Source organism: Tiliqua scincoides, chromosome 2 (assembly GCF_035046505.1).
Source record: "Tiliqua scincoides isolate rTilSci1 chromosome 2, rTilSci1.hap2, whole genome shotgun sequence".
NCBI lineage: Eukaryota > Metazoa > Chordata > Lepidosauria > Squamata > Scincidae > Tiliqua > Tiliqua scincoides.
The window spans coordinates 24,437,607-24,464,047 of NC_089822.1; the positions used below are offsets into that span (position 1 = coordinate 24,437,607).

Genomic DNA, 26,441 nt, shown 5'->3' on the forward strand with positions numbered 1-26,441 from the left:
TGTGTGTGTGTGTGTGTGTAACACCACTACTGGTTAAAATTGTAAAAATCCTGGTATTTTTGAATAATACCATCATATTATATATCATTTGACGCAGAATTTAATGCATAATGCCATTAAACATTCATGAAATGTGAAATGAAACATGTTGAAATACCTCTATTCTATCAAATGTTACAGCAAAAAAACCCAGAAAAGGAAAACATGACTGCCTTATGTAACAAAAAGTGGATTTTCTTAACTCAGAACTGACCAATAAGACTGATTTTTTCAAAACCCATTGAGGAGGTGTTATGACACAGCAGGAAACCAATAGAGTGTTAGTATGAGTAAGCTATCATCATTTCCATGTATCAGAGCTAATACTAGAACTTTTATTCAGTTGTGTGAGTGCCATGAGGTTGGCCACTGGGTTTTCGTTGGTTATTGATTTGTCGGATGATATTTAATATTTAATATTGATTTGTTGGGTGATATTTAATATTTATTTATTAAAATAAATACATCAATAAAGTAGGCTGTGTGTATGATATTGCAATTTATTCTGTATGGTCTGGTACAGCAGGAAGTCCATCATGAGGCTGATGCAATGAGCTCTCGCACTAAGTGACTAAATGTTAGTAACACCTCAGGAGCTGTTCACCAAATGTTGCACTGTTTGTGTATCTTATTTGTCCTCCTCATTTTTAAAGAAATTACAGTGCAAGTTCGGGGCTGGCTGAGGCCTCAATAATTCCCTTTCACCTGGGTAGAACTGCAGCAGCCCCAATGGGGCTACCTGGATCTGCATCATCTAAAGAGTACAATTTAAGACCACGGGGAAGCCTCAGAATGCTTCCTCTGTCAGACCTAATGTTTCATGAGGCTCCATTGTGTTTGAAAGGTAGGGGGTTGTATTGCAGACCTTTGCCCTGGGAGAGGGGAGGGACAATTCTGCCACACTGGATACCTGACCCTCTTTGCTATTGCAGCAGCTTGCAGGGAGAAAAGGCCTCTGTCTTTTCTGCTACACTGCAGCACCACAACTTAGATGGCCAAGGAGTGGTCTTGCACCTATCAGTTCAGTAGAGATCATGCAACATAAGAGGTAATAGGGTTCCATCTTGTTTTGCACAGCTGCTGGCTTCGGTCCTCAACCTGCACAACTTATCATTTGGGCACAAAGTGAGCTGCTCTTGAACTGGCCATCCTTGGTTATCAGCAGGCCTGACTCGTGCCTGCATAAACTGAATGTGTTCCCCAGAATTGTGTACAAAGTGCATGGGGAGGGTTCATAGCAGATGACCAGAGGCTCCTCAGCAAACAAGCATGTGGAAAATATTTCCCTGTGGTGTGAAGTTATGGAGCATCAGAGTCAGACGTGCATCGGATTCCTCTGGCACTGGGGAAAACTGTGATGCTCCTCGTCCCATCTCTCTGTTCAGAACAGCTTGTTCATAAACGTGGTCCTATACCTGGACTCAAGGAAATAGCCGAGGCTGTTTCAAGGATTAAGGATATGGTGCCCAAGCCCTGCACCATGAGCTTGCTCTTTAAAGCTGTAGGTACAAGCATACCAGATGCTGCGATCAGTTGTGAGCGGGGACTTATTTGAAATATTTTATTTATTTATTTATTAGATTTGTATTCCGCCTTTCTCCTGGAATACAAAGGATGGGCACCCAAGGCGGCTGGGTACAAATAGATACAAGAAGAACTAGAAAACATTGAAGAGAATGTGCCCATCCCACTTAATTCTCTTAATGTTTTCATCTATGCAGCGTCATGCAAAAATAAACAGATTCTGTTTCTCATGGTCAGCAAGTGGATCAATCTACACATAACAAATCTGGCCCTATCACAAAATAAATGTTTAATAAGGAAACAGTGGCTATAATCCTAAACACATTGGACTTGGGAGTAAGTCCCACTGGACAAAATGGGACCCGCTCCCAGGTAAATGTGCTTACAGCCAATATTTGCAACAATAAATTGAAGCTTCATTTGTTTGCTGTCTGTCACTTACTTATCAAGACCCTGTATCACTTCTGTAATTTACAATGTCAAAGCGGCCCATTCTGTCCAGAGCAGCTAGACACTGTTGCGAGTGTCTGTAGGAGCTGAAGGCATTATTATGACCTATTACAAAAGATTGCTTTGGGTGTCCTTTGGTGAGAAAAGTAGGGCACAAAACGAGTAAATGAAAAAATAAATAAAATGCTAGCATCCTTCTGTGTGTTAAATACAAAATTATCAGAGATGAAGGCAATTCAGGATGCCAGGATTGTAAGACCAGTAAGCCTCCTATTCAGTTGCTTATCAACAGTCACCTTCATTTTAAAGCCTTCTCTGGCATTTAAATTTCTTCACATGTCTTTCCTCCTTTCAGCTTCAGCTTAAAGCAATCATTAAGCAAATGATGCCCGGAGACCAAGTTGTGTCTTCCTTCTTTGGGCTTCAGGAATGATTGAAAGAGAGATGATGAAAGTGAAGCATAAAGGTCAAAATGGATGACTCTGCTTCTCAAATAATTCATATTCTCATAATGATAAGTTTAGTTCGCGCTCCTTATAATCTTCCTGGCTAAGGGCACTTCCAGATGGAGGGCTTCTCAAGTGTCAGGCAGGCACACTGATTGAGCACACCCACCTCTTTGGAGGCACATAGGAAATGCTAGACCCAGCACTGGATTGAAACCTGGTTGAAGACCAGGAAACAGAGAGTGGGTGTCAATGGACAATTTTCACAATGGAGAGAGGTGAAAAGCGGTGTGCCCCAAGGATCTGTCCTGGGACCGGTGCTTTTCAACCTCTTCATAAATGACCTGGAGACAGGGGTGAGCAGTGAGGTGGCTAAGTTTGCAGATGACACCAAACGTTTCCGAGTGGTGAAGACCAGATGTGATTGTGAGGAGCTCCAGAAGGATCTCTCCAAACTGGCAGAATGGGCAGCAAAATGGCAGATGTGTTTCAATGTAAGTAAGTGTAAAGTCATGCACATTGGGGCAAAAAATCAAAACTTGACATATAGGCTAATGGGTTCTGAGCTGTCTGTGACAGATCAGGAGAGAGATCTTGGGGTGGTGATGGACAGGTCGATGAAAGTATCGACCCAATGTGCGGCGGCAGTGAAGAAGGCCAATTCTATGCTTAGGATCATTAGAAAAGGTATTGAGAACAAAACAGCTAATATTATAATGCTGTTGTACAAATCCATGGTAAGGCCACACCTGAAGTATTGCGTTCAGTTCTGGTCCCCACATCTCAAAAAGGACATAGTGGAAATGGAAAAGGTGCAAAAGAGAGCAACTAAAATGATTACTGGGCTGGGGCACCTTCCTTATGAGGAAAAGCTATGGTGTTTGGGCCTCTTCAGCCTAGAAAAGAGACACCTGAGGGGGGACATGATTGAGACATACAAAATCATGCATGGGAAGGATAAAGTGGATAGAGAGATGCTCTTTACGCTCTCACATAACACCAGAACCAGGGGATATCCACTAAAATTGAGGGTTGGGAGAGTTAGGACAGACAAAAGAAAATATTTCTTTACTCAGCATGTGGTTGGTCTGTGGAACTCCTTGCTACAGGATGTGGTGATGGTGTCTGGCCTGGACACCTTTAAAAGGGGATTGGACAAGTTTCTGGAGGAGAAATCCATTATGGGTTACAAGCCATGATGTGTACGTGCAACCTCCTGATTTTAGAAATGGGCTGTGTCAGAATGCCAATGCCAGGGAGGGCACCAGGATGCAGGTCTCTTGTTATCTGGTGTGCTCCCTGGGGCATTTGGTGGGCCACTGTGAGATACAGGAAGCTGGACTAGATGGGCCTATGGCCTGAGATCCATTGGGGCTGTTCTTATGTTCACTGATCTCTACTAGACTGAGAGAGGGCTGGTCCAGAAAGACCACCATCACCACACATTTGTTTGGTGCCTTCTGAGTGTGCAAAATGCTTCACACATATCTTGATGAATTCCTCAGTACAGCCCTGTAAGGCAAGGATTCACAAATTGTACATTACTGTGACCCCCCACCTCCAAATAATACATACCAGGAGTCACCAAACTTGCTTAACATAAGAGCCACATATGATAAACTTCAGGTGCTTGAGAGCCGTAAGAGAGATGTTTGAGAGCAGCAATATTTAAGAGGCATTTAAATTCTTCAATATATTTACTCACCATGAACATTAAACCTACATTTCAACCCAATGGACTCTGATTATACCTGGTAAATAATTATAAAGCTTGAAAATTTGTGCACTTTTTGTGCACGTATTGATGCAAAATGGTGCTCAGCCAATGTATTTCTGATATCCGCACAGTATGCATAAAAGAACCAAGCTGCGGTTTGGCCACCCCCAGATATACATTTACATAACCACCACCACCCCCCCAATATTACAGCTAGTTGCAACCCACACCTTAAAAAACCTTGGAGTAGGACAATTTGTCTGCCTAGCTCAGTTTTGCACACACTTACTGGCTGCAACTTTGAGGGTCTCAGAGGGGGTCTTCCTCAACCTTACCTCGAGATTCCAGGGATTGAACCAGAACTTTGTTACTTCCTCTGAAACTGTTTGTGACTTCCTGGGAGTCAAAACCCACACTGTGAGAATCCCTGCTGCAAGCCAAGTATTGCTTTCCCCATATTGCAGTTGGGAAGGCTGACAAGGAGCAGTTTGCTTAAGGCCACCTAGTGAGCTTGAGGCAGAGGGGAGATCTGAACTGGGGACATCTTGATTCTGAGCTCAGGCTATTAGCCATGATGCTACACCGGGCACAGGAGCACCACCCAGATTTCAGGACTTGAACAGAAAAAAATCACACTACAGGTCTAGCCTATTTATACATGGATTTTTTATACATGGATTTGACTCAAATCCAGATGGCCCCTGCAAATGAGAAGGAATGTGCTGATCCCTGGAGAAGGGGAAAATGCACCCCTTTAAAAACAGTTTAAAAAACTGAACAATAATGGTCCTTTAACAATAGCCTGCTTAATGAGAGAGTGAGAGACAGGGCAGCTGGCTGACAATCCATCAATCCTTCTCTCTCCAGGAGACCCCTCCCTTCCCCCTGAGCACATGAAAGAAAGGTGACAGCTTTGCATTGGTGAAGGGAGGGACTGAGTGAAGCTCTTGGAGGATGACTGATTGATGGATTGTCTTCTTAATGACTCTTATCTTAGAGTCAAAAGGTCAGCAAGGCTGTTTTTCAATCACCAGAGCAAAGAAACTTTGTTTTTTAAATTGATTTGCTATAGTGTGTTTTTTGCCATCCACATGAGTGTTTGGAACAGAACCCATGCGAATAATTAGTCTCAACTTGTATATACCAAAATCCTACTTTTGGAATTACACAAGATTCTAATTCAAACAGCATACAGCTTTAAACAGTTCTAAGCAGTATATTGCTGTGGCATTATTTGTTATACAATGAACCCTCTATCTAATGGACTAATGGGGGAAAAGGTGTTCAGTAATACTGAAAGCTTGCTAAATCAAAGGCATTGGAGTCAGTGCAGACTGACTCCATGTTAGCATGCACCAAACAGCATCGGTGCTACCAAGTTGGTTAGGACTGGGTTGGAAAAGCCTTTTTTAAAACTCAGTTTTAATCCTTACTTTCTCTGGTTCACACTTCCATTCCAGAAATCAAGTATTCAATCTTGACATGTGTCAGAAGTTGATTAAGTAGAGGATAAGGGCTTCAAGAAACCCATATTTCTATCTGGGATCCTCTGTTTGTGCTGGAATAGAAATTACCAATCTAGTTTTCATATTCCTTGTTCTCTACTTCTAACTGGACTGAACTTTTTTGCTAGTTCAGTTTACCTTTTGTTAATTATACAGTTACCCAGGTTCTTGTAAAAGGAACTGTTGTGACGCTGGAGCAGGTTGTAGAGATAAAAACCACCTATGAAGTCTTACTTCTGTTTTCATTGAAATCTGCTGAAAGGTCATTTTCCGCAGTACAAATATGGGCAACGAGGTAGATGATAAAACATCTTTACTGCTGGCACCAGCAGATATGACGCCTACTAGCTATTGATCCTTTTAATGTGATTATGATACATCAGGAGTTGCCAAAATTGAGTTAAAGTATTTTCTTTACTCAGCATTTTACAATGTGTGATCCATTCACTTAAACAGCTATGTAAAAAAATCACTTTTATTTGAATAGTTGTTTTTTTTTTATCACCATTGGGTTAATAATTTTATCTATTATTTGCACCCTCTCATCTCCATCATGCCCAGATGTCTATATGTGGGCAGGATATTTCACAGGACATGCACACACAATGCAATACACATGACAACTGGGCCTCACTCCAGGACTTTTTGGGAGGATGAAAACTAACTGGTACTGCGATCCTATACACACTTCCCTGGGGATAACTCTCATTGAACTCAATGGGACTTACTTCTGAGTAGACATGACTAGAATCGTGTGGTATGTTTATTTGGGCTTACCTGGAATGGATTTTACGCACACGTATGCCAGAGTTACACCAATGTATGGATATCCAGGGGTGCTGGAGACAGGCCAGCCCAACCCTGCCCAGTAGGCAGTGCAGAAAGGAAGGCATGATCTTGCTCCCTCACTGTGCACAGGTAGAAGGTAGGAAAGGACAGCATCTAAACTTACCAGTGTTCTGTTGTGGGCTTTTGTCCCATTTAAAATAAAAGTAGCAGCTAGGTAACATTGTTGAAAGGGCTAATTTTGGAACTGTGGCCTAAAACAGCTACAAAAACATGCTAAAAGCAAATAAACGGTAACAACATTCTACAAAGGCACATTTACTTTGTTCACTGCAGGCTTGAAAACCTCTCTATCTTCCAACATGTAGGAAGAGAATACCCTAATGTAGCACTGTTCAAAGGGTTGATTTTGGTATTGAGATTTAAAGCAACTATGAAAACATACTAAAAGCAAATGAATGATAAGAAAATTCTACTAAAGCAAAACAGCTTACTTTGTTCACATGTCTTACTATGTAAGACATTCAAGACAGACTTGAAAACCTCTCCATCTTCCAAAGTATAGAAACAAAATACCTAACCTGGTCGAGACCTGATGTCTTTACAGGCTATATGTGGTGGAAGAATGGCATGGGAACCAAGACTCAGAGCCCAGACCTATTCTACATCTCCTCGCTGGTACAGCCGCACCAAAAACAGGCACACTATGGGGGGGGGGGGGAGGCAGATTGGGATGCTTCAGAGGCAAAAGAGGATTAAACCCCTGATACCTCTTTAAGCCTTCCACTACACAATGAGTCTCCTCTTCAGATCTGCACTGACAATTTTGCTAGCACAGGTCCAAAGAAAGAAATGGGGCAGAGAGGCTGCAGGAAAGGGGGATAGGATCTGGCATGTGTTATCTGGCATGTCCATGCTTTCCCAGAGCCTTCCCACTCTGTTATGCTCCCTCCCGGCCATGTTTTGCCCCTCCCCGCCTTGTTACACCCTCCCCCACTCCTTCCTGCCTCTTCTGCTGACTAACTTGCTTCAGTGGGCAGTGGGAGAGCCAACAACGCACAGAAAAAGGCTCCAGCCTTCCCACTAGCAGCCCAGGCAGTGCGCTATTCAGTGCACTGCCAGAGCACCTTTTACAATTGGCACTGACTGCTTTATGACAGTCAGTACCAGTGGAAGAGGTGCTCCAATGAGGCAAGCCCAGATAGGATTGGGCCATAATTATCCCAACTGCTATGAATGCCTGTTCCACTGAACATCCAAAGATGGGCACCTTGTTTACAGGGGGCCAATACAAAAAGGATCCAACACATCTAGTCTCACAGACCATGTTCCATTGTCAGATTTTAAGAAGAATATTGATTGAACCTACGTGCACTGAATTTTTCATGTGAAACTGCCATGATAATGAATTGCCCACACTTAAACTTCTAGAGGACCTGGAAGTAAAACTGATGACTGCAATCCTTCAGTCCCACCGCATATAACTAGTAGTTATCAGAACTCTTTCATTGCATGGATAAACCCACCATAAATTGAAAGTTCTTGTATTTTTAAAAGGGGAGAGCTATTGTCCCTCTATATTTCAGCATAGCATCACTCTCAGGCTAGTATCTTCATAGCGTTCTTTAAAAAAAAAAAAAAGATTCTGAACACGGTAACACACTAATGTTCACTCTCTCTTTGGAGGGTGCTACTGCCATTAAAGTCCCCTAGGCCAGGAAACCACTTGGGTCAATCAGGTTTATTGTGCAATCCACAGATAGTCACTTCTATGAAAGTGGGTCATGGAGGGGTTAGTTGCCAATGACGAAAGTGCAATGTACCTGCAGAGTTCCTAGGTTGAACAACCTGGTATCACTGACAGATGCCTTTATATGTTTCCTCCATGGAGGAAGGTTACAGTGGGATCTACTATTGCAGGCATGCAAGAAGGCAAAAAATGCAGAACAGAATGAAGGAAGAACATCAGTAGCCTTCCACCTGCCTTGAATTGTACAGTACCACTTGTATAATCCATAGTAAATATACTGACTAGAAGTCAACTTACTTATATCTTCTTTTCTTCCCTCAGCACAATGATAATATAGAAGAAAATCAGATCTTGAACAAGTTCCTGAATACAAGCAGGTTTTTCAGTAATTAATATCCAGTGGCACATTTGAAATTAATGCCAGATCAGGCATCGTACAATGTGTCAGGTACTTGTCATAATTTCTAGGTAATGAATTGAGTGAAATGAACTGGTTTCTACTTCAGTCTGTTGTTGGTACGGCAACCTTTGACAGACAAAATCCACAATTTCTGTCCTCTATGTAACTTGCAGTTAACAATATTTATGCTTGGCAGTAAGCTTCCCATTCTTCACCTGTATCTAGAAAACAAGTGGTTGAGTCTCCTTTGTGCTGTCATGGCATAAACAGCTTCCTGTGGGAGGGAAATGGGGAATCAATTAGAATGAGTCCCTGTGGCCTCCATGTGCTCCCTTGCTGTGTTATGTACATCAATTTTAATGACTCTGTTATCAGAGACTCTAAGCTGAACATTTTGCAAAAGTCCAAATACTGTCCTACTTGCAATAAAGGGGTTAGATATTCTCTTTCAGTATGGATATCCCACTGTATCCTATTACAAGGTTACTGAGGTAATATAAATATATGTAAGGTATTGGATGGTTGCGCACATGTCCTAGTAGCTGTGAATGAAGGTACAAGCATGTCTCCTTATCCATGGTAATTCCGTTGCGGAACGCCTGCATAGATAGCTGAAATCATGGATATGAGCAAACACCCATCCCTGTGGTCTTGATCCTCTGGAGGGTAGTCCAATTCCCCTCCCTCCAGAGGGGCCCCTGAGCTCAGCAGAGGATGCAGTTGTCAGTAGCGGACCTAGGGGGCAGGGGGTGCAAATGTCCAGTGAACCAGGAATTTAGGCACCCGGGTGGGCAGCACTATGACCCACTCCCCCGCCCCACCATGGTTTTTCAAGTGGTGGGGAACTAAGCATTTCCATGCTGATCTAAGGATCGCCCTCCTCTCCTCCTCTTTCTTTCAAGGGAAGGAGGGGGCGGCCCTCCGATCAGCAATGACCTAGAGTGCCTAGCACTCCTGGCGCAGTTTCTGGCTGAGTCAGAAACTTAACTTTAATGAAAGTGGAGGCGGGGAGGGTGGCTCTCAGAACTGCTGAGGAGCGTAGCATGTCTTCTCCAATTTTGGAGACGCACACCACTTCAAGCGCCAAAGAAGGCATTTGCGCTGCTTCTAGTGGCGCAGTTGGCTCCTTTGGAGCTTTTTTACGCCTTCCAGTGGTATGAGAAAGCTCTGTTGGAGCCTGGGCTACCTCCTCCCTGCCCCCTTATTTCAAAGGGGAATGGAGGAGGCAGTGCACTGGAGGTAATTGATGTGATGATGACATCCGGAGGCTCCCCTAGCCTCCAGAGGGGCGTGCATGGAAGGGGGTTCGGGGGGGCCATCGCCTCAATCCACAGATATAGGGGCCCCCATTATAATGTTTCATATCTCCTAGTTACATTGCCATGTTCTAAAGATGCTATGCATGCAAAGTATAGGTGGCAGATTTCATACAGGAAAACTGACAAAATGCATTCTGTGGGGGTATATTTATGATAAGGTTGCGTTTCCTGCAGATCTATTTCAGTCAACACCCCAGATTATTAGATAATTTGAGGTACAGATCTGTCTAAAAAGGATCCAAAACATAGCAGTGGTTCTCGAACTTTTCCGGCTCGCGCCTCCCCTGATCCTTGTGGCCATTGGCCACAGCTCCCCATTACAACACCTCACCTCAGTTACCCCCAAAATGGGGGTGAAGGTGTTATAATTATACACAAGAAACAAACAAACAAAAAAAAAAAACAGCTGCCAGCACTATGAGGCTGCAATCCTAACCACACTTACCTGAGAGTAAGCCCCATTGAACAAAATAGGACTTACTTCTGAGTAGACCTGGTTAGGATCGTGCCCTGAGTTTGTTAGAAGCACACCTGCAGGGTTGTGGAAAGGGAGGGGGAGGTGATGAATTTGCAAGAGGGGAAGACTTTGTTTTGTGTGTATCTGCTAATTGCAAACTGATGCAAACTGAGACCCAGAGACTGTTTGGCTGCAATCCTAACCCCACTTTCCAGGGAGTAAATCCCATTGAACACAACAGGACTTACTTCTGAGTAGACCTAGCTAGGACTGTGCTTTTGTCTTACAATAGCAGCCAAAAGAGTACCCCCCCCCCCAAAAAGGAGGCAGGAGGAAAAAGGGGAATGGCTAAAAAGGAATGGGGATTTTTATTTTTAATCAATTTTTGGAGACAAAGCCAACAAGAGTGGCTTTTTTTCTTTTTTGAAGGGTGAGGAAAAAGAGAAAGGTGCAGATCCTGGGTTAAGCTGACACAGACCCCACGCCTATGTAGGTCTACTCAGAAGTAAGCCCCATTTGAGTCAATGGGGCTTATTCCCAGGAAAGTGTGGAAAGGATGGCAGCCACATACAGCAAGATTACAACTCACCCCAAAGTAGATGGGGGCTGTTCACACACATACACCCAACATGCAGAGGCCACCCCTGTTCCCCCAGGCAAGACGGAGGGATGCAGGCTGGGGCCCTCAGACACCCCCCACTAGGAGCAGGCTGGTTCCTTCCTTCCCAAGCAGCCTTGACCAATCCCAGGATGCCCAGGGCAAGGGGCTCACTGGGAAATGTAGTCCTTGGGGTGAGGTTGCACATGGAGAGAGCTCCATGATGTGATGCGGCACCTCTGCCTTCTCTCCCACCTCCCCCCACCATGTTTCACATGCCCTCCCAGCCTCATGCTGCCCCACTCACCTCATTCACAGCTGCAAAAAAGCAGCAAATCAGCAGGCAGCACTGCAGCAGAGCTCAGCAGCAGAGCAGCTGCCGGCCACCTCTCTCCCCGAGATGCCTGGCGACGCCCCTGGAGGCTAGCCACGCCTTACTAGGGAGGCAGGACGCACAGATTGAATACCTCAGCCTTGTAGGTTGTGATGCCCTAGTATGCAACAATGTCATCATCACCATCAGTCTCGTCATCAAGAGATTGAGACTCAATTGCTGCCTTCAGGGCAGAATGGAATTCCTGCCTCATACCACAGCTCCATGCAGATATAACATGTGGAAGGCTCAGACTTCTGAGCCTTCCACAGCCTCATACTGTGAAGGCTCAGACTTCCACAGTATCCTTCCCTGCTTTTCCTCTGCACTGGGAAACCGAGATGTCTTCTGAAGCCAAAGTGAAAGCTTTCAATTCCTTTCACTTGGGAAGGAAAAGGAAAAAAGAGACGAGAGAGGGGTATGTACAAGCCCCAGTGTTCCTGAGCTCTGCATGCAAACCATGTATGCAGCCAGTGTGTAAGTTACTGGAGGCAGAAAAATAGCAAGAGGACTCCATACATGGCTCAAAAGCTGTCACAGGCTGTGCATGTGCTGTGTGTCTTGGAAGCTGGGAACTTCTGGAGCAGGGCTGACACCAGTTTTTTGGTGAGCTGCTGGACAAAGTCCTCCCATTTTGCACAGAGTTTTCTCCCCTCTCAATTCCCCACTCACTGTTCAACTCCTCTAATTCACTGCTTGTCCCACACTGGCTTCCCACACAGCTTTTCCCTTCCCTGTTCATTCCCCCAACCCAATGCCTTGGTTTCCACTCCCCCAGTTCCCTACGTATCCACCCAGCTCCTCAGTTCCCCACCTGAAACACCTCATGCAGATTCTTCTTTTTTTGGCTCCCCAGTTTCCTACCCAGTTCCCCCCAATTCTCTGACTGTCTCCTCACCCAGTTTATGAGGCAGAAGCAGGACTGTTTCCCCTTCCTTTAGGGTATCCTTTTCAAATTCCTAGATCTCAGGGCCTAAACCTATCCAATTTTCCAGTGCCTGTACAGCCTTGCCAATGGGGTGTGCACTGCATCCTGTGTTGGGGAGGCAGTCACAGAAGCCTCCTCAAAGTATGGGAACATTTGTTCCCTTACCTCGGGGCTGCATTGCGGTGCACTGCACTGCGGTGCTGGAAAGTTGGATAGAATTGGGCCCTCAGTCCCCTGATGTGGGTGAAGAGGATAGTGCATCTGGGAATGCCAGATTAACCATGTGCAGAGTTACTGAAAGAGAAGCTGCTGCTGTTGCTGCCTTGTAAGTTTTCTAGAGTTGTGGAAAAGGAGAAAAGAGAAAAAAAAGACAACAGGCAGCAATGGTAGGCACAACAGCTCCTTGTTCAGCACTGCCTTGCATGTATGGAGCAGCAACACCATTCAGCACTTGCTGGGGATGGGCCTCACAGGTCAACTGTTGGCCCCTGGAAGAACATGGGCCCTTCAGCCAGGGTTCATGTTGGCAGTCTCTTGATGCCACCCCTTTAGGAGAATGATGATGTCATTATCCTGCAGGAAAAGCCTAAACTGAAGTCCAGATTAATTTACAGGGTATCCAAAGGTGGAAGTGGATACATGTACACAGAAAGCATTAAAAAAAAAACCCTTGTCTGTAATCTTTCCCGTTTACATACACAGAATAATGGTTTATTTAAGCTTTCCATAACAGCGATGTGGAGTTAAGAAATCCTGAAATACAACAGGTCAGGTGCAACTGCCAGTTTAACGGCAGAAATTATAGGAATATGAACTCGTACTGTAGCCAAATGTAAAAGTCAGAATCTGTAATGCTTATATTATTTGCACCAACAAATTTACTTCATACCTAATCTGTAAAAACATGCCTCAGAGAGGCCTACCAAAGCAGAAGGGAAAATACTCAACTTCTACATCTTTTTTTGTGAACTAATCTCTTTTCATAATTGTTATCATTGCCTGTATTCTGTGATAAACTCTTTAAGACAGGAACTCTGTGATTTACCTTTCTCCATGTAAACTTATAGAGAACAGCATAATTAAGAGTAGAGGATTATAGTTCTCTCAAACCTAACTGTCGTTTGCCCATTTCTTCATGGAACACCTGCAGCGTATAATTGTGTCCAAATTATTAAGCTATTAAAACCAATACTGCAACAAGCATAGCTACTTTTGCATTCCCAAAATCATGGTTTATATGTAGACACTCCCATTATTACTAGAGTTACAATAAATAAATAATTACTTTCAGTAAGGTGTTTTGTTTTGGGGTTTTTTCCCTCCACTGGGTGGGTTAGGATGAGGACATCATCATCCTAGGATTACCAGCATGTAGTTAGTCTGTGGAACTCTTTGCCACAGGGTGGGTGATGGGATCTAGCCTGATGCCTTTAAAAGGGGATCGAACCAATTTTTGGAGGAAAAGTCCATCACAGGTTACAAGCCATGATGGGTCTGTGCAATCTCCTGATTTCAGAAGTAGGCTACCTCAGAATGCTAGATGAAAGGGAGGGCACCAGGATGCAGGCCTCTTGTTGTCTTGTGTGCTCCCTGAGGCATCTAGTGGGCCACTGTGAGATACAGGAAGTTGGACTAGATGGACTTTTGGCCTGATTCAGCTGGGCTTTTCTAATGTTCTTATGAGGACAAACATGCATTCAATTTCCAAAAAACATGGGTGTTATTACGGGAGTAATGGGTGTTCCAATAACATTTATGTTATCAAAAAACATTTAAAAAGGCAGTATTACATCAGCCCATTAAGAATAGTTACTGAGATATTTAGTCTTGCTATGTTCAATGGCAACTATTCCCATTAAATGCCCTATGAAGTGTTTGTCACAAGTGAGTGTCAGATCTCCTTGTGTCTGTGTGTCCGTGTCCACTTCCTCACAATATCTCATGAATGACAGATCATGGTGTGGCCTACCTAGCAAAGCTGCCATTAAATGTTATAGGAGTTAAAAGGCATGAGTCATCTGTTGGGAGGGCTATTTATTCATTTCTGTTTGCAGATGAAATTGAGCAATAGAAGCCAGAGGCCAGGGACAAAACTAAAGACTAAACTAATGGTTTAGCAGTGAGGCTTCATCCCAGGCTCATTTTGTCTTGGGCCCCTTATATCTGCAGCATGCAGCCCCAGTTCTCGCAGGTCCCTTCTCTTCAGCTCACTTTTTATTCTGCCCATTTCCTTCAACTACCCCAACTCCTGTCCAGTTCCCCTGCTTTCCCAGAACCCTCACCTATCACAAGCATATCACCTTAGCAGTCTTTAGCCCCTGCACTCCTAACTACCTTTACCTTCCCTTACCTCCTCTGTCTTTTATCTCCAGAAGTCCACATCTCCTTTTCTCTTCCTACGCTCTTGTTTTTCAGCTCACTCCCCATGTTACACCCTTTCTCTGGGCTCTCTGCTTTTCTGTTTCCTTCCCTCTTTAGACCTCTTCTGATTTAGCTTGCCAGTCCCTGCCCACACAGCTTTTTCTGTCTTCCTAGCCAGACTGACCTTCCTCACAGCAGCCACCCTGTTTGCAAAATATTGCAGCTCATAGTTTCATTCTCTCAGTGTCATGCTTGCAGGACTTCTACAACATCACAATATCTCAGCCAATTGCTTCCAAATGTTTTAATGCCATTACAAAATCCTTTAACTCAGGGGTATCAAACATGTTTCATACAGAGGGTCAAAGCTAGCATTCGTGGCACTTGCTGAGGGCTGGAAGTGATATCATTAAGCAGAAAGTGACATCATTAAGCAGAAGATGGCCACTTTGTACCCATATAGAAACTCAATAGCTGCAAATGATAGAAGAGAATATGTGCAAATCTTGACCATATTTTCAAGATATGAGGGAGACCTTTTTTGACAGGGGCCAGATAAATTGCTCCCAGGGGCCGCATTCAGCCCATGGGCCTTATGTTTGACACCCCTGCCTTAACACATTACAATACAGACTTGCAACTAACATTCAGCTAATGTTGCTGGGACATTTATCTAGAAATAAAGGCAAATGTGATGCTTAATACAGACAACTTGCCCAGTTAAACTTATTCAAACTGGGCAAGGTGGCATCTTTTAGAATAGTATCCTCTTAGAACGGAAGGAAGAGCAATTGCCTGTCTTCATCCCAGCATGGCATCTTTTCTGTTGGTGGTGTCTCTTTTGTATCTTTTTTTCAGACTCTGAGCAGTATTTATTCTTACTACTACTACTACTACTACTACTACTACTACTACTACTAATAATAATAATAATAATAATAATAATAATAATAATAATAATAAACCAAGTTCCATGACCACATCATGAGAAAACACACCACCAAATTGTCAGAAAATCTTTATTTTTGCACTTCCAAAATAGATGTTTCTAAAACAAATACCTTCTTCTTTCCAACTTACATATTCACTTTGCCTGACCAGCTGCACAATGTGTCAGTTCACCATGGTTTGGACACTATAAGCTTGTGCACTTACCAAGCCTCTACTATCTTCCTGCCTTTCCTCCTTCACAGCAAACTATAATTTGCTGTTGACTATAACAGTCAAGCAGGTAAACTTAGGCTTTTGCTTGCCTCACCCCTACCCTCCAAAAAAACCAGAATTGCAAACCACAGCTTGACTATAGTCTCCTGTTCCAATTTAATTGGGCACACAACTGATTGGCTAAAATTATACCCTCTGAACATTCCCAGAATTAAGGAATCCCTGAGCTCAGTCCTGGAACTTGCTTTCAGTACCAGAACTCAGCCTACATCCTTGCAAAGAAAATCCTTCCACCTCACCACCAAGTGTTCATCACTTCAGCAACCTAACTGCTAAACAACTGAAAGTCAGAACCACTTTCCTATGTACAGAAGGTCTCCAGAGACCTATCAGGGAACTCCAATTTACCTTCTGTTCCCCCCTAGAACAATTGTTGCCTTTTATTTTTTATTCTGCTTTGGTTACTGTGACATGTTGTAAGCTTTTTTTGAAAATTTTGAAAGACACCCTATGTCCGTTTTAAATTGATACAATAAACACAAAAAAATATTCCACCAAGTTAAAAAAAAAAATCATTTTCTTGCTTAGGTTTCCATTTTCACCAAGAAACAAACACACTGCAGCCAATTTAGCTTGGGTGTTTGGCTACTCAACTCACTCCATGATCTCTCCAGAGTCGAGCATATGTTAAAGGCTTAGTCTTCTCTGACTGAACTATGGCTTTCCCCCAGCAATAGTAGAAGTAAGGAGGCAAGAATTGACTTAGCTGTACAAAGTGCTATCGGCATCAGCTTAAGAGGAGACACTGTTAGAAATCTCTTATTGGTGATGGAGTAAGCAGTATAGAGTAGGCAGTGCACCCTTCCTTTGGGCATCACCTCAGGGAATCTCTCCCACCCAGGCTGACTGCTTTTAATAGAAGACACACAAAAGGCAGAAGCTTGGTAAAAAAGGAAATTTAACGCACAGTTTCATTGGATGCATATTTACAGCATCTGATTAGGATCAGAAGTTGAACTAACACTTAGAGATGGCAAGGCCCTGGAGCTGCCTCGCCCTTCATGAGGCAAGCTTAAGATGGCAGGGACATCAGAGCCCCTGATATGCACATCTTATCAGGTTGGTGGTCAAAGGACAAAAGAAGATGCAACTTGTCCCTTAAAACGGCAACGGTGCCAGAGGATTGGAGGATAGCAAATGTCACACCAATCTTTAAAAAAGGAAGGAGGGGGGACCTGGGAAACTATAGGCCGGGCAGCCTAACATCTATACCAGGTAAGATGGTGGAATGCTTCATCAATGATAGAATCTCAAAACACATAGACGAACAAACCTTGCTGAGAAAGCCAGCACGACTTCTGTAAGGGTAAGTCTTGCCTCACAAACCTTTTAGAATTCTTTGAAAGATCAACAGGAAGGTGGATGTGGGAGAACCCATGGACATTATATATCTGGACTTTCAGAAGTTGTTCAACATGGTCCCTCACCAAAGGCTACTGAAAAAACTCCACAGTCAGGGAATTGAGGAAAAGTCAGGGCAGGTCCTCTCATGGATTGGGAACTGGTTGAAGACCAGGAAACAAAGCCCGGGTGACAATTTTCATAATGAAGAGAGGTGAAAACCAGTGTGCCCCAAGGATCTGTCCTGGGACCGGTGCTTTTCAGCCTCTTCATAAATGACCTGGAGACAGGGTTGAGCAGTGAAGTGGCTAAGTTTGCAGACGACACCAAACTTTTCCAGATGGTGAAGACCAGAAGCAATTGTGAGGAGCTCCAGAAGGATCTCTCCATACTGGCAGAATGGGCAGCAAAATGGCAGATGCGTTTCAATGTAAGTAAGTGTAAAGTCATGCACATTGGGGCAAAAAATCAAAACTTGACATATAGGCTAATGGATTCTGAGCTGTCTGAGACAGATCAGGAGAGAGATCTTGGGGTGGTGGTGGACAACTTGATGAAAGTGTCAACTTAATGCGCAGCGGCAGTGAAAAAGGTCAGTTCTATGCTTGGGATCATTAGTAAAGGTATTGAGAACAAAACAGCTAATACTATAATGCCGTTGTACAAATCTATGGTAAGGCCACACCTGGAGTATTGCGTCCAGTTCTGGTCACTACATCTCAAAAAGGACATAGTGGAAATGGAAAAGGTGCAAAAGAGAGCGACTAAAATGATTACTGGGCTGGGGCACCTTCCTTATGAGGAAAGGCTAAAGCGTTTGGGGCTCCTCAGCCTAGAAAAAAGGCGCCTGAGGGGAGACATAATTGAGACATACAAAATTATGCACAGGAAGGATAGAGTGGATAGAGAGATGCTCTTTACACTCTCACATTACACCAGAACCAGGGCGACATCTGCTAAAATTGAGTGTTGGGAGAGTTAGGACAGACAAAATAAACTATTGATTTACCCAGCGTGTGGTTGGTCTGTGGAACTCCTTGCCACAGGATGTGGTGATGGCATCTGACCTAGATGCCTTTAAAAGGGGATTGGACAAATTTCTGGAGAAAAAATCCTTCATGGGTTACAAGCCATGATGTTTATGTGCAAACTCCTGATTTTAGAAATGGGCTATGTCAGAATGCCAGATGCAAGGGAGGGCACCAGAATGAGGTCTGTTGTTATCTGGTGTGCTCCCTGGGGCATTTGGTGGGCCGCTGTGAGATACAGGAAGCTGGACTAGATGGGACTATAGCCTGATCCAGCAGGGCTGTATGTTCTTACGATGTGCTCAGAGAGGAAGGGAAGACAATAGGGTCAAGGCCAGGTGTGCAAAGATCACAGAATGAACAGATGAGAAGGGTCTGGGTCACTGGGCATTAGTTGCCCCCTTTGGACAATAGCCTGACCCCTCTGCCAATTCCCACACACACGAAGATTGTTCTCTGGACAGGGAAGCACCATTGCTCTGTGGTGAAGCTCCATGCGTAAGGCCTCATGTGCAATCCCTTACACATCCAGAAGCAGTTGCCAGGAAGTAGGCTGGGAAAAGTCTCAGCCTGTGACGCAGGAGAGCTATTACCAGTGACAGGGGGCCATCTGAAAATCTTGCGCTGACTTAATGCATGACTCTCACAAATTGGCCATCTTTACACTACCTTTTGACTTAACGCCACAGTTTCGTTCTCACCATCGTCACCTGCAGCTTCTCCTTTATACTCATTAACAGGCCCTCCAGAGAAATGACTGTTTTGATATTTTTAGCTGCAGTGGCTCACATTTATTTATTTTCTCACTACAACTATCCTTCATAATCAGGGTTTTTTACCACAATAACAGTGACCTGAAATGCCAATGTTGATAGCAGGTAGCATATATAATAGCGCTTACAGGCCATTCACAAGAGGTACTGTATATTTTGTTCATGAAACTCAAACAGATGAAGAACAAAATTATCTAAAGCCTTATTTTAAAGGAAGTTTCCTAGAATCCTGATGGCCACATGTGTTCTTTGGAGGAAAAAGATGGTCAATTTGTTTCGGTGCTTATTTCCACATAGTCAGCTTGACAATGGCCGCAGTTCAGCCTGTCATACTTATGTTTAATGCAAGGCTGTGTTATTTTTTGATAAGCTTCAAAGAGAAACATGCTTGTAAAGAAAAAAGGGGGCGGGAGCAATGCGCAGCCTTAACTGCCTGCAGTCACTTTGGTATAGTATGATTTGCTTGGAATGAAAGGATGCTACTCTCTTCCTGTAGCAGACAATAGCTACTTTGTCAGACATGGCTCCTGACAACAGTAGGAGATGGGGACTTGTACAAGGCAAAGTACTGTACAAGAAAGACAGCAAAAAGTCCTTTTGCTGCTCAGATTAGACGTTTTCATGGGGGGGGGGGTGGGACTGTCATGGACTCCAGGACATCCACTAGCTCAGTGGTTCCCAAATGATGAACTGTTGTTACTCAGGGAGCTGAGGAAACCAGCCAGGGGAGCCACGGAATCCTTGCAAAAAATCCACTGCCCTATACAATGTATAGGATTGTAGCCCTAATGGGGAGCCACTGCCAACAGCCCAGTAGGTCAAGAGAGCTGCCAGTCGAAAAAGCTTGGGAACCACTGCACTAGCCTGTTGTTGTGAAGAAGCTTCTAGTCTGGTTTGGCTAATTCCTGGTCATTCTAGCCGTTGGTAAGAACTAATTGGTAGTACATAGAATGGATCCCTGCCTGGCATTTCTCCAGTTCTCAGCAAGTTGCAGTCCTGCCAGCATTTGCTCATGCCACTGAATTGGTAAAGGCCATCCAGGGGCAGCTTGTGCCTCCTAAAAATGGGGATGTGGCTACAAGTTCCACTCAGTTTGCCAAGCCACTCCCATCAGCAGAAACTGGCAGGTTCAAGAGGTGGAGTATGGTAGACTGGGAAGCTGATCCTACCCTATACACTGTTCCATGTATCGCTCTAAAGCACACAGCTACTCATGTGCTACCAAGTCCCCTGCTGCCAAACAATGCCATCTGTACTTCCTATCAGGCCACCACGGATCACCACAACCCAGACTAAAATTGTGCCACGATTAGAATATGGGAAATACTCCACATGCAAAACATATATCTCAAGAAAGTGAACTAAGCCACACACAATTTGCATTACATGACCAAGAAATTAAGCATATAAAAACTTTTTGTCAAAAATAGTCATGTCAGGGAAGACTGAGAGCTTGACACAAAGTCTAAGAGGTAACACACATTGCATTGCTCTCTTTCCCCCTTTGAACACCACATGCTTGAGAAAAACAGGGGAATGCTGTTACCCTCATGACATGCTTGTGAGCTTCACAGAGGCTGTTTGGTCGGCTTCCAGCTAGAAGCAATGTGCTACACTAGTCCAGACTCTGGCCCACAAGCCAGATCTGGTGCCCTGCCAGATCCTGCATTAACTGCACTTACCGTTCCACGGGGAGCCTCCTGTTCATGCCTCAGATCGCCCCCAAACTTTGTGCTCACTAGCCACTTTCAGGTTCTTTCGCCGCAGCAGGTTTTGCACCTGGATTTCCAGACATGCACAGCTGGCTGGTGCAAAGGTTGGGGACAATCTGTGGCACGAACAGGTAGTCCCAAGGCAGAACAGTAAGCGCCATCTACACCGGGGACAGCTTTACCAGCTCACAGCAGCCTCCACTTTGGAGACTGCTGGACTAGATGGAGACAACAAATGAGACAAGTGAGTTGCCCGAGGCCACAAATCAAAGTGAGTTGCCCAAGGCCACAAATCAAATAGTAAGCAGAGATGGAGATCTGAATCTCACTACTGGTCCTTACTACAACACAATAGCCCTTATACAAGATAAGCTCGTAATTTTCTAAGAACCTACCCCAAAGCAAATCTCCTTCATCTAACCCCCCTTAATTAATTGCCCTTCAGATTTGCCAAAATTCATGTTGCTGCAATTGATTTATCTCCAGAAACTTGCCGTTCAAATCACCTCAATTAATTCCCAATACACAATCTTATTATTTGAACCTGGTCATGTGAACATGAACCCCAGGCCAGGTCTCTCTCCTCTCCTCCCACCTACAAAACTGCAGTCATCCTGTGAGTGCCGGATCAGAAGAGCTTTGAACTTGTTGAACTTGTTTGGACTTGTTTGTTTTCTTAATCACTCTGTGACACTAATTTACACCTTCACACAATTCTACTAGGAGGGATGCTCTATTCCCTCACCATCAGTTGCCCATAGAAACAGTTGCAGGTGGATTTCGCCTGAGACTGTTCTGAAGTATCTTTTAAAGAGCAACTCCTTCCTACAGACACCTTTTTGATGTAGGAAGGAATGATATTTGTATGTTAGCCCTCTGCTCTCTTGCAATCAAACCTATCTAAATTGTGTTCCCAATGGATCCATTAGTGCAAACTGTTATTAATATGAGCCAAGGTGCTGTGTTAAACATGCTTTTTGTGCTCATTTCACTCATGGCACATCCTGGTGTGTCAAACCAAGTTTTCAGGAGCTTTATGTGTCTCTTTTAAAAAGTGTTATAAATGTCAAGGTCATTGAAGGCTAAGACATGAGCGGGAGAGTGCAGTTATATGGCAACAGGTGCGTGACAGGTTGTTAGGCTAATATTCATCTGACTGCAGGAAAAAAAAGACGACCCATCACATGGTATCAAGAGCCCACGCAAAAGTGAGTGGCAGCTGCTCACATCTCAGGGGAAGCACAAGAATTGCCAGATGCAGTAAATTAAATATGTTGAGTTATTAATATATAACAATTTTGTATAACAGATTATACTGTGAGTGCTTTGCTGGAAAGATATAGCCCTTTATCTCAGGAAGGGTTATAGCACAGATCTATACTTGACACAGTAATTGCTATACTGAATATGGAACATAAGAAAAGCTCTGCTGGATCAGGCCAAAGGCCCATCTACTCCAGCATCGTGTTTCCCACAGTGGCTCACCAACTACCTCTGGGACATCCATAAGCAAGAGAAAAAAAGCAAACTTCTCTCCCACTATTGTTCCCCCATAGTTGGATACTCAGAGGCATAAAGCTGCTGAGCCTGGAAGTAGTACATAACTATCACTACTAGTAGCCACCGTCAGACCTCCAGGAAAGTGCCCACTACCCTTTTAAAGTCATCCAAAGTGGCCATTACTATATTATATGGCAGTGGTTCTCAAACATGTAGCACTGGGACCCACTTTTTAGAATGAGAATTTGTCAGGAAGTGTTGTCATGATTGAAAGTGATAACATCAAGTCAGAAAGTTTTTAATAATCCTAAACTGCAATCCCCCCCATACTTATTGAGGAGTAAGTCCCATTTACTATCATTGTTAAAAGCATATATACAATAGCCCAGGGGTGTCGAACTCATTTCATCCTGGGGGCCACATTGGATTTATGGCACCTGCTGAGGGCTGAACTCTAAATGTGGCACCTGGAAGTGACCTCAAAACAGGAAGCATCACTTCCTGTTTTTTCAACAAAAAACAGCGAGGCTTCCCCCTCACTCTGCTACCTCACCCCACCCCAGACCCCATCTTCTTAACACCCCCCAAGCAGCCTCTCTCTTCTGCCTCAGCCCCCCAGACCCAATTCTACCCCCAAGCAGCCTCTCTTCTGCCTCAGTCCCCCAGACCCCATCCTCTTAACCCACCCCAGAGAAGGCTCTGTGGCTCTCCTATCTCCTACCCCCAGCTTACCCCCCTCCTGCCCTCTCAGCCAAGTTCCTGGTCGCTGCTCCAGCCCCCACCTACCTGCAACTGGAGGAAGTTCCAAAGGCCGGGGAAGGCGCGCGCAGCTCCTCCGGCCCTCGCTCTCCCTCTCCGGCTGCGGACCAGCTGTGCCCGCAAGTGGGGATGGACCAGAGACCGGGGTAGACACGCGCGGCTGCTCCGGCCCTCAGAATGACGTTCTGAGGCCTCATAAGGCCTTGAATGGTCGTTTCTGGGTTTTCCGAGAACCCGAAGTGACCTTTCAAGGCCTTATAGGGCCTCAGAACGTCATTCTGAGGGCTGGAGAAGTGGCGCGTGGCATTCCCACCCCTTAGAATTTACCTCCAGGCGCAGTTGGAGCAAGTGGGTGTGGGGCGGCCCCAGAACTCCCCCAAAGCCTGGGGGCCGCCTGAAATGGCTCTGTGTGCCGGATCCGGCCCGCAGGCCTTATCTTTGACACCCCTGCAATAGCCTGTTAAAAGTAGAGATCTGTAACATTTCCCCAAATGCAGTCATGGTAGCATCAAGACTACTATATTAAAAATAAAATATTGAAATGAATGGGGACTCAAGTGAAATTAGCTCGTAACCTATCTAGTGGGTCCTGACCCACAGTTTGAGAAACACTCAAAATAATATATGGCAATGAATTCCATGGATTAACTATATGCTTTTTATTGTAAGATATATGAATAACCAGCTACAGCAACCACCAGCAACTAGCAATCAGAATACAACATTTATACAGAGTGCAAATTATAATGGGCCTCAGTATGCATGGGGCATCCTTTCCAGGATCCCCACAGATACCTGTTTCCATGGATACTAGGGTCTGCAGAAAGTCCTCAAAGATCTCCTGAACATGCCTGGAAGCACCTTCCACTCACATCTGGGAGGTGTTCTGAGGCAAGTCCAGAGGCGTCCAAAAGATACTTCCAGCGAAAACTGGAAATGCCTTTCCGACACCTTTCAGATGCAGGGCAGCTCCTGCAGTGAGTCAAATTCACAGATCCAAAACCTCTTCCCTAAATTTCACAGTACTAGCAACACATGTAGAGAGCTCCCCATGGGGAAACCTTGTGCAAACAGGAGTATGATGTGGGAAAATAGTGAGTTTTCCCCTATTTTCTCATAATTCAGGGTCATCCAGTGAAAGTGATTAGCAACAGATTCAGGACAGATGAAAGGAAGTGTTTCTTTATACCACACAGACAGCCCAACCTGTCACTGTTAGTCCTAGAATGACAGTGTGAAAGTTATTCTGTCGCTTGGTGGGTCATGGTTGCCAGGCAAATGGTCAGAGGCCGAGAGCAGGTGACAGTGGCCACTGAAGCACCTCCATCTTGTGCTGCCACTAGTATGTCAGCAGAGAGGCAGAATGGGGGGGATTATCAGCAGTTCAGGGTGGGCCAAATTGGGGGCAGGATAGGAAGCATCTCATCTGTGGTAGTGCACATCAAATCCTATCTCCCTTTTCGCAGCCCATCCCCTAACTCACCTCAGACCTATGGCAGCTAAACAGCTGAGGAGACCCACTGGAGTTCAGGCAGGCTACGTGGACGTAAGTATAAAAGGTTTTTATACTTTGGCTGTCTGGTCCCGCCCTCCCCATGATAGCATGCAGCACGTGCTCTCCCAGTGGCACTGCATGCTATGGGCTGTTGGAGGATAGGAATGGATTCAACTGTTAATTAATTTATGGAATTCCCTGCTACAAGATGTGGCGCTGGTTTCAACAGTCTTAGAAAGTGGTAATTCATGGAGGACGAGTCTATCAACAGTCATTAGACATGATGGCTAACTGGGACCTGAAGGTTCAGAGGCAGTATGCTACTGAAAGTCAGCCATGGAGACCCAACAGTGGCTGCCACTGTCAAGCCCTGCTTGTAGCACATTTCATCAGCAGCAGATTGTGACGGGTCTGGGGGGGGCAGCAGACTTGGGGTACTGCCAGTGCAAGCCACAGTGACCTGCTTCCCGCCTGCTTGAGGAAAAAGCAGATCATTCCCTTTCTTTACCATGCTCCTCACACACTGCCAGGAAACCCAGAAGTGTGGGCCTTCTGATTTCATTTACAAGGACAGTGCAAGTGCATGAGAAGTCCCTCACTTCTGGGTTTCATGGCAGGGTAAGGAGCACAATTGGTTTTTATTTTTTGACACAAGATTAGCATACCCAATACAACATCAAGGGCCATTCCAGACTGTGCAACCCTTGCTTCCAAAGGCACTTGGCTGGCAATTGTGGAAACTGGGATGCTGGACACGATGGACCTTGGATTTGATCCAATGAAAACCTTCTTATATTTTTCTCACACGCTTCCTATAAACATCATAATTCAGATTCCTCTACATGGGAGGAAACACTGGAGCAGAGCAGTAGATGACAGCATTAAGTACAACATCAAAGAAAAACATCAACACTGATGGGAAATTCCAATGTGATGCCTTCCACTTTGGGAAAAAGAGGTAACAGCTCATGTGCATTTATAAGTTTGAAAGGTTGTTTTCAATAAGTCCTTGGTCACATCACAGTACATTTCATCTTACTACTGCAACTTAAATGTATTTCCACACCACGACAAACCAGGCCAAACATGAAGTGTAATATTATTAATGCAAATGGCAAAAATGGAAAGGAAACTAATTCAGATGCATTACCACTTATATGTAGATGATTGCAGAACATAAATGTCACTTGCGATTATAGTAGTAATCTTATTTAAGTTACTGTATCATTCAGTTGAAGGGTTCCATAAGGAAAGAGAGAGTGGAGGGATCAGATTCTATGTAACCAGTGCCACCCTCTGTTTCACCATTTGACCTGGGATTAAACTGGTTGTTGCTGTAATCACTCAAGACAAGAGGAAATGTAGACAGAAGGAGGATGACTTGGGGAAACTCCCTGTGAGAGTTCCCTGTATAGCAGAGAGCCCCCAAGGCCTAGGGAGTCTTTTGAAGAGCCAGACGATAGCTAAGTTGAAAAATAAACTTAACACTAATGTATCTTTCTGGATGCTTTCCCTATACATTAAGGTTCTTAGTTCCTACACCACTCTGTGCTGGAGTGGCTGAACCTTGCTGGTCTATCTGACACACCAGATAAGTAACCAGGGCAAATGTGCCAAGAAGTGCTCTGACTTTGCTTTATATAACCTGTGGACATTACCTCAATTGACCTGTGGGATTAGACACTTGGTGCCACCTGAGTCCCTTGGCCTTCTCAGTCTTGGGAATCAGGTGGGCTTAAAGGTTCCATAATGATCTGGCTCAAAGTCAAGTTTTTGTTTACCACTTAGTTGGGCACAAAGGAGAAGGCTGACAGCAACAAAGGAAAAAAGTGCTGATGCTCCAAAATGATTCAGCAGCTCTTCAAGAATGTGAGAAGAAGTTTCACCTGTTTCAAAACAGGTGAAAACAGAGATTTTCCCACAGTTGGAAAATGTTGAGCAGTGTGATCCATTGCA

The 26,441-nt window shown here is 44.4% G+C and overlaps 1 protein-coding gene across 4 annotated transcripts in view; it reads right to left on the bottom strand.

The window, feature by feature from the left end:
- PDE4D (phosphodiesterase 4D) overlaps positions 1-26,441 on the bottom strand; it is a 624,208-nt gene that overhangs the window by 305,748 nt on the left and 292,019 nt on the right. The gene's annotated exons all lie outside the window — the stretch shown is intronic.